The 15099-nt window shown below is 39.4% G+C and overlaps 1 protein-coding gene and 1 non-coding gene across 3 annotated transcripts in view; both read right to left on the bottom strand.

Annotated features, from left to right (window-relative positions):
* Positions 1-15099, bottom strand: part of KCNQ5 (potassium voltage-gated channel subfamily Q member 5) — a 454042-nt gene that overhangs the window by 412753 nt on the left and 26190 nt on the right. The gene's annotated exons all lie outside the window — the stretch shown is intronic.
* Positions 6106-6178, bottom strand: TRNAA-AGC (transfer RNA alanine (anticodon AGC)). Its single transcript has one exon. It is a non-coding gene; the product is annotated as a tRNA-Ala (tRNA).

Genomic DNA, 15099 nt, shown 5'->3' with positions numbered 1-15099 from the left:
TGGTAGGGCTATAAAAAACCTTCTTTCCCAGGAGGTAACCTGAGTTTTTGATCACTCACTTGTTTCAGTTTGATTATTTGTGAACATTATTTAATTTTTAATTTCTTTTTTGTTTCACATGGGCTTCGTGTAATGTTATCTGTCTAGTAGCTGCTCCACACCTGCTTTTCAATAAATACAAACATTCCAGACAAAAGTTACTTATGTCATCACATCACCCTCAGCCTTCTCGAATGGCCAAAAAGAATAAAACACAAACTAACTACAGATACATTACCACACAAGGAAAGCACAAGATTTTATTTACTTTTCTTCTTCCTAGAATAGAAATACCTATTTTTCACATGGGGCACTTTAAATCATCAAAAAAGTATTGAACAGTAATTGTGAGGAAAGCCAGTATATATACTTATCCGGTTATGATTTTCAGCTGAGCCACAAGGTTCAGGATATAAATGTGCTGAGAGGAAAAGAAGTGATAATAATTGCTTTCAAAATAGAAGAGAAATAGGAAAAAAGATCATGCCAAATAGAGGTTTAGGAGAGGGAAGAAAATATTAAACCAACCTCAATTGTAAAGTGAGCAAATGTGTGGGGTGGCCCCGCATCATGTGTGTTCAGTTTCAAACAAGCCTTTAAATTGAAGTGTAGTCAGTTTACAATGTTGCATCAATTTCTGGTGTACAGCATAGTGTTTCAGTCATACATGTACATATATACATATTCCTTTTCAGGTTCTTTTTCATTATAGGTTGCTACAAGATATTGAACATAGTTTCCTGTGCTCTACAGTAGAAACTTCTTGTTTATCTATTTTATATATAGTAGTTAGTATCTGCAAATCTTGAACTCCCAATTTATCCCTTTGCACCCCCTTTCCCCCCTGGTAACCATAAGTTTGTTCTCTATGTCTGTAAGTCTGTTTCTGTTTTGTAAATTTCATTTGTGTCTTTTTTTAAGATTCTACATATAAGTGATATCATATGGTATTTTTCTCTTTTTCTGGCTTACTTCACTTAGAATGACGATCTCTAATTCAGAAAGATACATACAAACCAGTGTTCACAGTAGCACTATTTACAACAGCCAAAGCATGGAAGCAACCTAAATGTCCATCTAGACAGATGACTGGATAAAGGAGTTGTGGTATATATACACCATGGAATACTACTCAACCACAGAAAAGAATAAAATAATGCCATTTGCAGCAACGTGGATGGACCTGGAGATCATGTGTTCATTTTGAGTGCTGGCCTTCTACTGTATTAGGCGCTGTGATGGATAAAAATGAACAAATGATGCGGAAGCAGTCTTCATCTCATGAAGCCCATGAAGAGATTCTATAAATCCAGAAAAATAGCTGAGTACATGTCAAGAAGTATGCGAAATGCTTTACACACAGGAAGCCATGAAGAACATGGCTGGGCAGGTTAAATAACCTGACCAAATAACAAAGCCAACAAAACTAGTTTATCAACAGGTCAGTCTTTAAGCCCAAGCCTTACTGTTCCGAAAGCTCACCTAATCACTACTTTCTAGGGATCCAGGAGGGTGTCTGTGTCATTAAAAATACAGGACAGTATTAAAAACATACCCAAGCCTAAACCAATACCAAAAGAAGTAGAGTCAAATAAATGCAAAACATTTTCCTATGGGGGAAAAAATCATCTTTGTGCTTTTAACCATGTGAGAGTAATTTGATAATATTATGGATGGTGGGTTAACTTGTATTTTTCCAAGAGTAACTCTCAATTTAAGAATAATACCTCAAGGCAAGCACTCCCTTTTTATCACTTTGATTCTATAATTGTGCACCAGTGATCAAGCTACAGAAGTTGATAAGCCTGCCTGCTAAGACCAAGGAAAAATTAATTAAGTTTTAAAAATACAGTAAGGTGGAAAGTCATGGCAATTTTATGTTGTACATTATTCAATAAATTCATGATGTGTTGATTATGATTTAAATAGAAATATTAATCAATTATGTAGAATTTGCATCATACTATACATTACACATTTCCTTGGGACAATTAATGTAGCTATCTTAATAAATATTGGAAAAGGAGAAATATATTAGGACTGCATAGTGGATGAGATTTACATTTGCTTAAACTTCATGGAAAAATTCAGACGTGATTTTTCAAATTGTGCCACCCACCCAAAATTGAGTCTCCTACACATTTTTAAGAGTGCTTTTTATTATATGCCAATATTTAGGTTATAATGGTTTTGATTCCAATCATCATTAGCCTGATAAAGATACAGGAACACTAACACTACCCAGCTGAACTAAAATTCTTCTTTATTTCCAATTCCATTTCTTTTGGTTCCTGCTAGTTTTTATAAAAATAGAGTTATTAGTGTGTTTTTCTGAGAACAGAAATGTATCACCTTAATGAACAAAAGATGCTAAAATTACAGGGATGGTGGAAAAGTCAACATTGATAGCAGAATTTCAATAAGGACTAAAGTGTAAAAAATAAATAAAGTAAAATGCAGCAGTGGTAACTCCAGCAAAACTCAAACCCTACTGGCCATCAGTGTCAAGAGAAATATTTGATGGTGACCCAGCATACTCAGCTAAGTACTTCTTAAATAAACAGGATGCCGAGAAACTTCATTTTAGTTACCCTTCAAAATACATCACAGATTGCTGTTGGCTTTCTTCATTGAGTAAAAATGGATTATCCGACAGACCTTGTTTATGATGACATGCACGGGAGGGGGTTGCAAAGAAAGGAGGGAAAAACCAAACTTAGTTTTTCAGTGTCCCTGCTCTGCAATCTGACGGCTGAAGTACAAAGCATAGCTCTGCCATCTCACCTCACTGTCTGAGTGATCTGCAGGGTGTTTCATCCTGTTTTAGCTCTGTTTCCCCCATGTAAGACAGCACTGGCGAGAAGAGATGGCGGCGAGGATAAAATGAGACTAGGCACAGCACAGCACACGCTCGGCTACATAGTAAGCGGTCAACGCAGACTACCTAAGTTGTCAAAATAATGTTCACGACGCTGCAACGGCATCACTGGAGGGTTTTCAATAGAGGAAACACATGATCTGACTTAGGTTTTAAAAGGTCCATCCCAGGTTTGGGGTTGAGAACAGACTAGAGGGAAGGAGAGCAGACGCAGGAAAATGTCCTTAAACAGCCACTGCACTGAAGAGCAGCTTGAGGATGGAGCCCCCATATGGTACCCAGTGGGGAGGCTGTAGAGACATCATGAGGGATCGACAGGCACGGGGGTTTGAGAGGAAGAGATGAGTCAAGATAGTTACAATTGTTAGTATACGTGCTGCCAAAGTGAGCACAAGATAGTTAAAATTGTAGATCTTTGGTTTTTGTTTTTTGTGGAGGGGGTGATTTGCTTGTTTGCAGGGGGTCTTTGTTATTGTCTGAGTGACAATAAGGATGGAGTTTGGGGAGGTTTTTTTAGATTCCACAGATAAGTGATATCATATATTTCTCTGTCCGACTTACTTCACTCAATATGATAAAATAATTTTTTAACTATAAAAATTTTTTTAAATGATACAAATTTTATTTACAAACCAAAAACAGATTCACGGACATAGAAAACAAACTATGGTTACCAAAGGGGAAAGGGTGGGGAGGAATAAATTAGGGGTTGGGGATTAACAGACATGCATTACTCTACATAAAATAAACAACAAGGACCTACTGTATAGCACAGGGAACTACATTCAATTTCTTATAATAACATGTAATGGAAAAAAATCTGAAAAGAAAAAAGTATATATGTATATTTATAACTGAATCACTTTGCGGTACACCTGAAACTAACATTGTAAATCAACTACACTTCATTATTTATTTATTTTTTTTTTACAGAGGACGGAGTTTGAAGGGGGAAGATACCTAGATGAGGATGCTTTTGCAGGAGGATGAGGGGATGAGAATGCCCAGCAACCTAGTTTTGGACAAGTTCAGGAAGAGACACCCATCAAACAAACATGTGGACATGTTAAGGGGGCAGCTGGATAAACAAGAGAAGAGCTCTGGGCTGAAGATGTAAATGCAGAGTCACCATTGATTAAATTATACCTTAAGAAATGAGGCTCAAGTGTGAATGGCAAGTTGAAAGAAGGCAGTTCCAAGGGGACAGTTAACCACAAGGTAAATTATTTTTCCCTCAATAGGATTTTTTTCAGAAAGCCCTTAAATTATCTGAATAATTGCTAAGCTGGAGCATGACACCCTTTGGCATTGTCTAGAGGTTGTTAAAATATGTCTGGAAAGCTCACATCTTTTAAAGTCACACACCACTGTAAAATAAAATAAAATAAAAATCACAATTCTAAGAAACATCTACCAGGAAATGTGCACACTTGAGTAAGAACACAGGAAGTGGCCAAGACTCAGGAAAAAAGAGTTTAGTCAACAGAGCTCAACTGTTGATCCAAGGACCACTCAGCATTGCTTAGTTGCAAGTTTCAAACATTAAAATAACTCTCCACAATGCAAGTGGACAGCTGGCTACAGTCCCTGATAACTGAGCATTTGTTCATCGAGCCAACCAGTCCCTGGGAATAAAGATGAGAAGTCAAAGCTGGAGCCCAGAGGAGCCTGGTGAGAAATCCTATGTGTTCTCGGCAGGGTTTCCAGGTGCAGAGGGAGCACAGAGGTGGAGTTGATCACTGCATTTGTGCAGCCCCAGGACAGACTTCCGGGAGGAGGTGACTTTTCAGAAGGATCCAGAACAATGCAGAAACTTGCAGGCTGAGCCTGTGCAGCAGATGAAGCAGGGTTTGCAGGAGAAGAACTCGTCTCTGTGAGCTCGGCTTTGGCCCCTGCAGCTGCTCTGTTCTCACTTTTTCAGCTGAACTGTCATCACATCGCTAAACAGTAAGTCACAGACTTCTTAAGTTGACAGAAACCAACATAACTGATCCACAAAACATACCACTTCATTTTCAAAGTGGGCATTTATTCTTTCAGTGCTGATACTTTGGAACCTTCATCAGTGACCTAAGCACAGACAAGAAGGGAAGGATTTCAGAAGTTCCGGAAAGCTTGGCGGGCTGTCCATGCCACTTCCCAGCCTGCAGGTGCCCCAAACGCCATCAATGGTTATGACTCCCTTGAATCTAGGTTGTGGATTAAAATGCAAACTTTGTGAGGAGTTTGGGGGATATATACATCTTTTCTTCTTTTTTTTTTTTTAGGGTTAGACTTTATCACCCAGATGCTACATCACCCAGACTCTATTTTTATGTCCTGGGGATTTTTTGGGGGGGGAGTGGGGGAGGTAATATAGGTTTATTTATTTATTTTTAATGGAGGCACTGGTGAATTGAACCCAGGACCTCATGCATGCTAGGCATGCGAGTCTACCACTGAGCTATGTCCTCCTCCTGGGATATTTACATCTTAAAGTCACTTAAATGCATTAAATTCTGGGGACCTCCCCAAGAAAAGTGAAGTTGAAGAAGTTGCAAGGTAAGAAGAACAACTGATAATGGGTTGATTTGGGACTACCAAAGATGAACTGTTACTTTACAGGTTGCATTCAATTCTCTTATAAAATCATAGCAATTATACAGGTTTTATATATATATATACACACACACACATATATATACATATATATATACATATATATAATACTGATATATATATATATATAGAATACTTATAAATATAAAAGCTGTCACTATCATAACATCTCTTGCAAATAAAACAGTGAATTTCTAGCTGCAAAGGCCTTTCTCTGAGGGAAGAGGTTCAAGGTCTTGGCCTGGTCCGCGATGCTGAGTAAACTCACTGATCACCTCCTGGGGACCCCTCAGAGTGGACGAGGTGCTGCTCTTCCCTTAGGCTCTCACAGCCCATCCGGCCAACTCCAAAAGCTTCAGAAGTAAGATAACTAATCTTTTCTTGCTCCAAGAAAGTACATTATAATACTTCAATCTATTTCATTAAAAAAGGCCCCAGTTACCAACTGGATGGGTTAATTGAGGAGACAGATTTTGAAAGAGGATGAGAAAAATACTAAAAATCACACTGTATTTTTTAAAAAGTTTATTTATTTACTTGGGGGTGAGGTAACTAGGTTTATTTATTTATTTACTTATTCATTTATTTAATGGAGGTACTGGGGATTGAACCCAGGACCTTGTGCATGCTAAGCACACACTCTACCACTGAGCTATACCCTCCCCCTCCATACTAGCTAAGATCTCTCTCAATTAAAAACTATGACTTGCTTACTCATGTATTTAAGTGAAGGCTCAAAAAAATTTATGGAATGGATCTTTGGTTTTTTGTTGTTGTTGTTTTTTGGGGAAGGTTATTAGGATTATTTATTTACTTTAATGGAGGTACTGGGGATTGAACCCAGGACCTCATGTATGCTAAGCATGTGCTCTACCACTGAGCTATACTCTCCCCCCTTGGAATGGATGTTTTTTTAAAGCAGGATCTCTTTTTTTTCCTCCATCATTTTATTGGGATTTAAATTGTACCTTGATTCATAGGATTTCGCTTAAAAATAAAATAATTTGTTTCAGGATATTATATAATAATGTCTTCAAGCACCTAGTGACAGAGCCAAACGTATCCCAGACACACTGGTCAGAGTGATTAGGTCCAAGCCCAAAATCATGGCCAGAGATGAAGGGCTCATAGTGGACACGCAAACATGTGGTGGCAAAACCTCATGGAGCATAAAGATCAGGAAGGTGAGTCTATGACATTTATTTGATTCATAAATAAAGAAAACGAGATTTACTTTTCATTGGGCGAAAGGACAAAAAAAGCAAGGCCAAGGATGACTGGTTAATCACTGAGTCTTGTCTTACTGCTCTTTGTGTTAGATGGTTCATTATAATTAAATGCATTTCATTACTGCAAAGATGCAATAGATGACTTAGTAATATGATATCATAACTAAAATGCTCTTTGCTCAGAGATTATTCTCTTTACTGAGTGGGAAACTGAGATTCACGAAAAATAAATAAAGCAATAAATTTTTGAGAGTACCAATTGCTCCTGATGGAATACCTGGTAGAGATGCATTTGAGGCTTGAACCCAGAAGGCAGACATGCAACATCCAAGTTACAGTCGGGGAGGGGAGCAGTTGTCTTTCTAGAGTAATTACGAAACTCCTAAAACTCCTGGGGCAACCAGTTCCTAACCCCACACTGTCTTATATGGCCTGAATCCCCAGTGAAATCTGGTCATGTGAGGATCCAGGACAAGTTGACTAGAAGCAGCAAATGACTTGACTTACGTATCCACTTTCATGGCCCCGAGAAGGTGAGGAGATTCTTTTAACATAGAACAAAAGAGGTCTTCTACAGCCAAGATTCACCAGTGCCAAACTAGAGCGCAGAGGTTCAGCGTGGGCCAAACATCTGAAGGCAGAGTAGAAAATTAAAACAACCATGCAGACATGTGCTGTATGGAATTCCACGTGAAATGTTTCCAGAGATTTGCATTTGGGGATCCCCATATATAGTCTCTTTCCTTCCCATCCTGGTGTGGACTTTCATTGATGCTGCGCTGAACCCATAGGTTCCCAGCCAGCATCCTCACCTCTGTTCTGTTTCACTGCAGAGCATACCACGCCCCGCCTCCCGTCAGTCCTACCTCTGCTGCAGTAATGTCCTTCCCCCGCTTAGCATCCAGCAGTGGCTTCTTACTGCCTCCAGAACCGGCCAGGATGTTCTCACACGAGCACTCACAGTACACCCACTTTTTCCTCTGCCCTAAGCTCCTACTCTCCCATTTTTAGGTCCCCTCTCCTCCAGGCAACAGGACAGTCATCCCCCAGGAACCCCACACACCGAGCCCATCTCCAGGCTTCGCTTACACTGTTCTCATTGCAGGAACAGCCTCACTCTCCATCTCTACTCCTCGTTTCTAACTCTGCCTCCTCTAAGAGCCTTGCTTGCTCTATCAGCCAGATGGGCTCTTTCTCCTTAGAAACTTCACAGTCCTTTGGAAGTATCTCACAGCGATCCCAGCACTCTCCTTGGTGTCATGGTAATTTACATAAGTTGCTCCTGACACTTGAAGATTGTGAGCTTGTAGGGTTTTTGTTGTTGTTGCTTTTGTTTTTGTTAGCATTTTTTAAAATTTGAGTATAGTCAGTTTACAATGCTGTGCCAATTTCTGGTGCACAGCATCATGTTTCAGTCATACATACACATACATATATTCCTTGTCATATTCTTTTTCATTACAGTTTGTTCTCTAGGTTTGTGAGTCTATTTCTGTTTTGTAAATAAGTTCATTTGTGTCTTTTTAAAAGATTCCACATATAAGTGATATCCCATGGTATTTTTTTTCTTAGAATGATGATCTCCAGGTCCATCCATGTTGCTGCAAATGGCATTATTTTATCCTTTTTTATGGCCAAGTAGTATTCCATTGTGTGTGTGTGTGTGTGTGTGTGTGTGTGTGTGTGTGTGTGTGTACATATATGTATATCACATCTTCTTTATCCAGTCATCTGTCGATGGACATTTGAGACATCTCCATGTCTTGGCTATTATAAATAGTGCTGCTGTAAACACTAGGGTGCATGTGTCTTTTTGAATTTTTTTCGGACATATGCCCAGGAGTGGGATTGCTGGCTTGTGTTTCTCAGAACCCAACACGTTGCTCGAAGATGCACGGTCAATACAGATTTGTTAACGTGAACTGACCTGGGCAGTATTTGAGGTCCCCTTTGGTGACTGGCTGTTGGGGCATAAACATTATAGGTCCATTACAGTTGATTCTGAAACCTTTTCTCCACTCTCCCCCTTTCATGTGCACATAGCCACTGAGAGAAAACATCCACAGTTTTTTTCTTTAAAAGAAAATCCGTGCTACCGAATGTAACAAAAGAAGGGAAGCATTATTTATCAGAAATATGTCTGGCTGACTACAAATGATGCAGAAAATTGCAGAACTGAGCATTTCCAAGCATTTGAGCCATGCACTTTCAGGATTTAAGCAAAAACGCATTCTTCATTGTTCACTGAACAACTGCTTCCATATCTTGACTTTAATGAGAACAATGATTTCATACTAGAATACGTAGATGTGTGCAATCATTTTTGTAGGTAAATATGGTAGATAGAAGCCAAGAAGAATCTATCTTTATTTTCTATCACTATCATGTATAAAAAGGATCCTAAACTCTTAAAAATACATGCAGTGTCTATAAAAGTGATGCTTCTGAACACCCATTTTCTGAAGCCCTCTTCTCCCCTAATACAGCAGTCTCTTGATACGTCTTCAGCCTCCTGAGTTGGTGCCTTGGCGAGTCATTCCTTCTCTCCTCTCCTATCCGTAATCATCGGCCAGTTCTTCCTGCCTTGCACAGCACTCCCCATTCCTCGCTTCCCCAGAAAACTGACTCACAAACTTAACATATTTCCCTCCTAGGTTTCTCCCCTAAGCTTAATATCTGGTACCCAGTTGGCCCACAGTAAGTATCTCCTGAACAAACAAGCAAACAACTAAGCATAAAAGTTCTGGTCCAATTCGTGGGGTGCTTACAGGGCATCTTCACTGCAGTGACCTTCGGTCACTTCCAACTCCACGTGTCCCAAACACAACCGAGTATTTCCTCTGCTCTCCCTCCGACCCCGCCGCACATCCCAATTTCCTTCTGCTCCTATTTTTATATTACATGGTCTCAAAATACGGAGTCCTTTCTGTTAATTTCTTTGTCTTCTCCTATCTAAAATATTGATTATTCCTGTTGCTACATTCCTATGGTATTATTCTGGGCTATGTTTATGACAAGAATTGAGTCATAATATCTAGTATTGACTAAGTGTTCAACACATGACAGGCAACGAGCGAAGTTCTACATGGAGTCTTTTTAATTAATTTTCAACATTACTGTATGAGAAGACGCTACCATTATTTCTGTTTTACAGATGAGAAAACAATCTTTCAAATAGTATTGAGTACAAGCATATGCAATTGTATATGAAACTATCTGATATCCAAGTGTATATAAATTTCCAACACATGGTTAAATATGTAATATCTAGAATGTAGTTTTTCCTAGAGCATTTTCTCTAATAAGCATTGGGAAATAGCAGTCTTGAAACAATATTAAGATAATGTCACTTTACTTGGATAATTATCCTGAACAGCAGAACCAACTGTTTTTGTATCCATACTCAGCGACAGCAATTTTTATTTAGTACATATTTGCACTGGCAAAATAAAATGTCATATTTGCAAATATGTTATTCAGAGACTGACATCAATGCAGTCACTCCAAATAACTTTTTTTTTCAACAAGCAGTATAATGACCACAACTCTAAAATAACAGAGCTGATAAAAATCACCAAAATACAGTAAAAATGCAAAAAAAGGGGGGGCATGATTTAGGCTTCTTTTTTGGGTACTGTCCACTATCTTCTTCACTCGAAAGAGTATTGAAAGAAAATTAACATCTGTGAAGCCAATTTCACAATTAGAGATGGAGGTCAAGTTATGTAAATAGACACTGATAATACACTCAAACCAAAGGAGATCCTCAAAGCCACAGTTGGGGGACTTCAGTGCATCCAACACACACAGTAAGTGGCTCCCACCAGCGATTCTGACAAGCTGCAGGCGGGCTACTAAACACCAACACAAAGGCTTCAAGATGTTCAGAAAGTGTCGCAGCTGAAACACAGTGTAATGAAGACCCGAGGGAGGTAGCTCTCTTTTAAAATACTTTCAGATCACTCTCGCGGAATAAACAGACTGCAGTGAACAGTTGCTGCTCTGATTCTCATGCTTTGCAAATACCCGCGACAGTGGGAGCAGGTGGTGCCCACTGGGATGCGGGCACATCCAGGATGCTATGGGCGCCAACACGCAGGGCAGGACAGGTGGACCAGGCATGGTGGGGTTTCACTTGTAGGTTTCACATCAGCCACAAGCCACGTGCGTGGGGTCCTGCTCACCTTTCTCATGTTATAAACGAGGGAGCTGGACCTGGAGGCTTTATCATTCAAGATCCCACTCAGAGTAACCTGTGAAGCTGGACTGAACTTCGCCTTTTGACTGGGACTAAATATTCTTTTTCCCCCAGCCTAGAGCTTCTCTGCAGATTTAAAACAGAACACTGCAATTTTGCTATAAATAAGCGTGCCCTCCACCTTTCCAAAAGCCCCTGAGCAATTCCCGTGGCCAGGGTGAGGGAAGAAGTGGGCTGTGATGTGGACAGAAAAAAAATCCTACAGGGTCCAAGTGAACTGCGCTGCAGACAAGGAATAGGACAGAGAGAAGGGCTCCCGGTGTCATCTCCCTCCATCCTCTGTGGGCTGGCTGTGGGAGGAGGCAGGGCAGGGAGGGACAAGGAAGGGAGGAGAGGGGAGAGCTGGAGATGGAGAGAGAAACAGAGTAGGGCTCCCAGTCAGAGAGGATGATTCAGAGGAGTTCATGTCCCGCACTGCTCAGGAAGCATATAATTAAAACTTCTTCATCTTCTGCAACATCTACCAAAAAAGACACAAGACCAGAAAGCCTTTTTCTTCCCCTTCTTTTTTTCTGCTTCTGTCTCAGGCATCTTTAAAGTGGCCCACACATTATGGAACAATTTACATTTGATCTCCTTTTAACATCCTAGTTGGTATCTGGACTGTTGTTTAATTTATATACTGCCTGCTCTTCTTGACATGTAGGTTCCGTGGAAAACAAAAATAAAGAGATGTGAGTCTCTGTGGGAGTGTGTGCACTGAGACAGGACGAGAGGTGATTAAGAGACAGACAAAGTTCATAAAAACCTGTTTCTTACCCTATCCACTCCATGCCCTCAACCCCAAACCCTGTAATTCATGAATAAAATATAATCTGAATTTTACATCAGCATTATAAAGATACTCATTAAGTATAAAGTCTTTTAATGTCATTGTGTTATAAAATTTAATGGAAAATTTTTCTTCCCCCTAAAAATAAACCCAAATACCACAGACATTTCCCCCAAATTCCAGCTGTCTGTTTGCTTTCCTTGTGTCTTCAGAGCTATTTTATTTTTCCTCCATCGGTAGTTTAAAGGTGTACCTTTTGATATATAATACCATTTAAAAGAGTTTAAAGGAATTAAGATTCTTTCCCAGTGTGCTAAGTAGTTTATTTTCACATAATTGAGGTACACACTGCAAAATTAGTGCTTTAATTGGAAAACTTTCTTTACAAGTCAAAAAGCTATCGTCTCAAGGAAGGAATAGACTTCTAAATCAAAGGAGAGTTTAGCAATTTAACAAGCACACAGTGCATGCATGAGTGTGTGATTTTTTGGAAGGGCCAGGCATAGGAGGAAATCATTTCTAATTTGTAAAATCCAAGAGTATTTCTAGTAAAAATATTTTTACATACCACCACACCCAAAGTATTGCATTTTTTTTCCCTTCTATGTTGTTTTTTCCACTGAAGCAATCACAGCCCAAGTACATTTCTTTCTAAATACAGAGCATCCATCCATCATCCATCCATCCTTTCTTTCATTCATTCAATCAAACTAATAGAGCATTCATTCTGTACTGCCAGGTGCCCAGCCCTATGCTAGGCACTAGGAAATAGAGATGAGTAAATCCTGTTCCCACTCTTGAAGACTTTACTGAGCAGATTAAAGGGTAATCAAGTCATTATAGTGCAATGAGGGACAGCTACTTTATTTGGACAAAAGATGTGCAAACAGGCTCTAAGCAGGCGGGAATCTCATCTCTCCCTTCACCTCCACGCACAAGGTACAATCATGGTTCACACACACAATTCACAACACCATCCCTCTCGCGTTTGGACCCTGTTCACCCGAGATTAGCTGCTGCTCACTTCATTCTCAGAGCTGTTGTTCCCTCAGGCTCCTCCCTGAACACAGTAACTCCCTGAAGGCAGGGACCAAACTTTTCATCTTCATATCACCAGGGCTCATCTCACAAATGTGTGATGGAAGGAAAAAGGAAGAAAGTAACTCAGGTCAACAAGACCCCCTACTAGTAATTTCACTGTGCCCTCCCATACGCATCAACCCCCTCCCTTAATACTAAGAACTAATCTTTTAATCTTCTGTAAAGGTAAGAATTTAAAACATTTTCTCTTTTAAATGCACTTCCCCCCACCCAGAGGGCAAACCATTCATTTACTCTGCTGGCAGAAAAAAAACAGTGAAGTGGCAAAATGTTTAAACCAGTTTGAAAGTATTCTGGAATTTCTGGTTTCTTTTCCTCTCTTTTTTGCACAGCTATATAAATGTGGGCTTGTTCTGAAAGTCAGCCTGAAACACACATTTCAAGGTATTCGCAGGACTTTTTTTTTTTTTTTTTTTTCCTTTTCACATTTCATTTGGCCGGGCAGTTGTTTAAAATGCGGTAGAACCAGACTGCACCTATTTATACTGGTTATACTGGTTATTTCAAAATAGATGTCTGTGAGTCACTGTTTTTATGCACTTCAGCTAGTCAGCCAGTTCACAGAAGAAAAAAAATGATTAGGGTAAATTACCAGAACAATTACTAGATGAATGATCTAATACAGATTAAGTTTCAAGAAAGAAGACAAGGAAAGGAAACACTTTATATCTCACTTAAGTGCATTTTAACTGTCCAGTCAAACCAATAATCATGTGAATATTATTTTAGAAGAATGGGAAATGGAGTTTAATACAATAAGAATCACGAAGTATTTGAATCATGAATAAAAATGGATGATAGTCAGAAAAAGACTGTCTGCATTAAACATACTTGGTTCTTTCAGTCTCACCAGTCTCTGTATATTTATTCAATGAACCAGGCTTCTGGCATTTTATTTCTATTTGCCACCTGGTGAATAAAAATGTGTTAAGTTCATGCCGTCTGTGACCTTTTACTAAAAATGCTGTTCCTTAATCATATTCTGCATTGGTGGTCAGAGTTTGATGCCAAGAATTTGCTTGTCATCTGAATTCCCTTCCACATGAAATCCATCATCCACTGGATTACATCGCCCCAGATGATCACCCACGAGGTGACACGGCGAACGGCAGAATTTTCTATGCCTGGGAGGTAGTGTCATTCTTTAAAGAACCTTCCAAGAGTCGCAAAGACAGTTAAAGCAAGGACAGAGTCTGGGTATTCTGGTCATCGGTGCTCCAAGATGGTTAACAGGGTATGTAAATCCACGTCCCTAGGAAGTCTTACTGTGGGGCACAAAACTCTTGACTGAGTCTTCAACCCAGAGTCCCACGTATAGTCACACAGACTGCTTGCGGGAAGGGATAAATTGGGAGCTTGAGATTTGCAGATACTAATGACTATATATAAAATAGATGAACGACAAGTTCATACTGCATAGCACAGGAAACTATATTCATACATCTTGTAGTAATTTATCATGAAAAAGAACGTGAAAACGAATATATGTATGTTCCTATATGACTGAAGTACTGTGCTATACACCAGAAATCGACACAACACTGTAAACTGACTATACTTCAATTAAAAAAAAAATTTACTGAATGACAGAAGAGATGAAAAAGGGGAAATGTTCATTTCATCAAGTGTGAGGTGCATCCGCAGTCAACGTGGCATTTTTCTGTGAATTGCTTCTTGTCCACTACGTGGTGACTGTGTTCACCGTGCTAGTGGTGAACCCAAGCTAGTGTTCTAGTTCTTCTTGTCAACACTGAGATCTAAGGGGTCTGGGGGCGGGTACAGCTCAGCAGGAGAGCACGTGCTTAGCATGCAAGAGGTCCCGAATTCAACCCCCAGTATTTCCACCTAAATAAATAAATAAACCTAATTCCCTCCCCCCACCAGAAAAGGCCTAAATTTTTTTAATAAAATTAAATTTTTTTTAAATTAAAGGGGAGTCTGTTTGCACAGGAACTTAGAAATAAGGGAATTAAATTTGCCTCATGATGGCCAAACACATAAGGGTCTCTTTTTAAAAATGTTTTAACTTTAAACAATTTTAAGGGTTATTTTCCATTTACAGTTATTATAACATATTGGCTACATTCTTTGTGTTGTACAGTACATCCTTGAGCCCATCTTACATCCAATACTTTGTATCTTCTACCCTCATCATATTGCCCCCTTTCCACTGGTAACCACTAGTTTGTTCTTCATGTCTGTGTGTCTACTTTTTTGTTTTATT

Source organism: Camelus dromedarius, chromosome 6 (assembly GCF_036321535.1).
Source record: "Camelus dromedarius isolate mCamDro1 chromosome 6, mCamDro1.pat, whole genome shotgun sequence".
Classification (NCBI taxonomy): Eukaryota; Metazoa; Chordata; class Mammalia; order Artiodactyla; family Camelidae; genus Camelus; species Camelus dromedarius.
The sequence above is the reverse complement of the archived record's forward strand: the minus strand, read 5'-3'. Positions and strand labels throughout refer to the sequence as shown.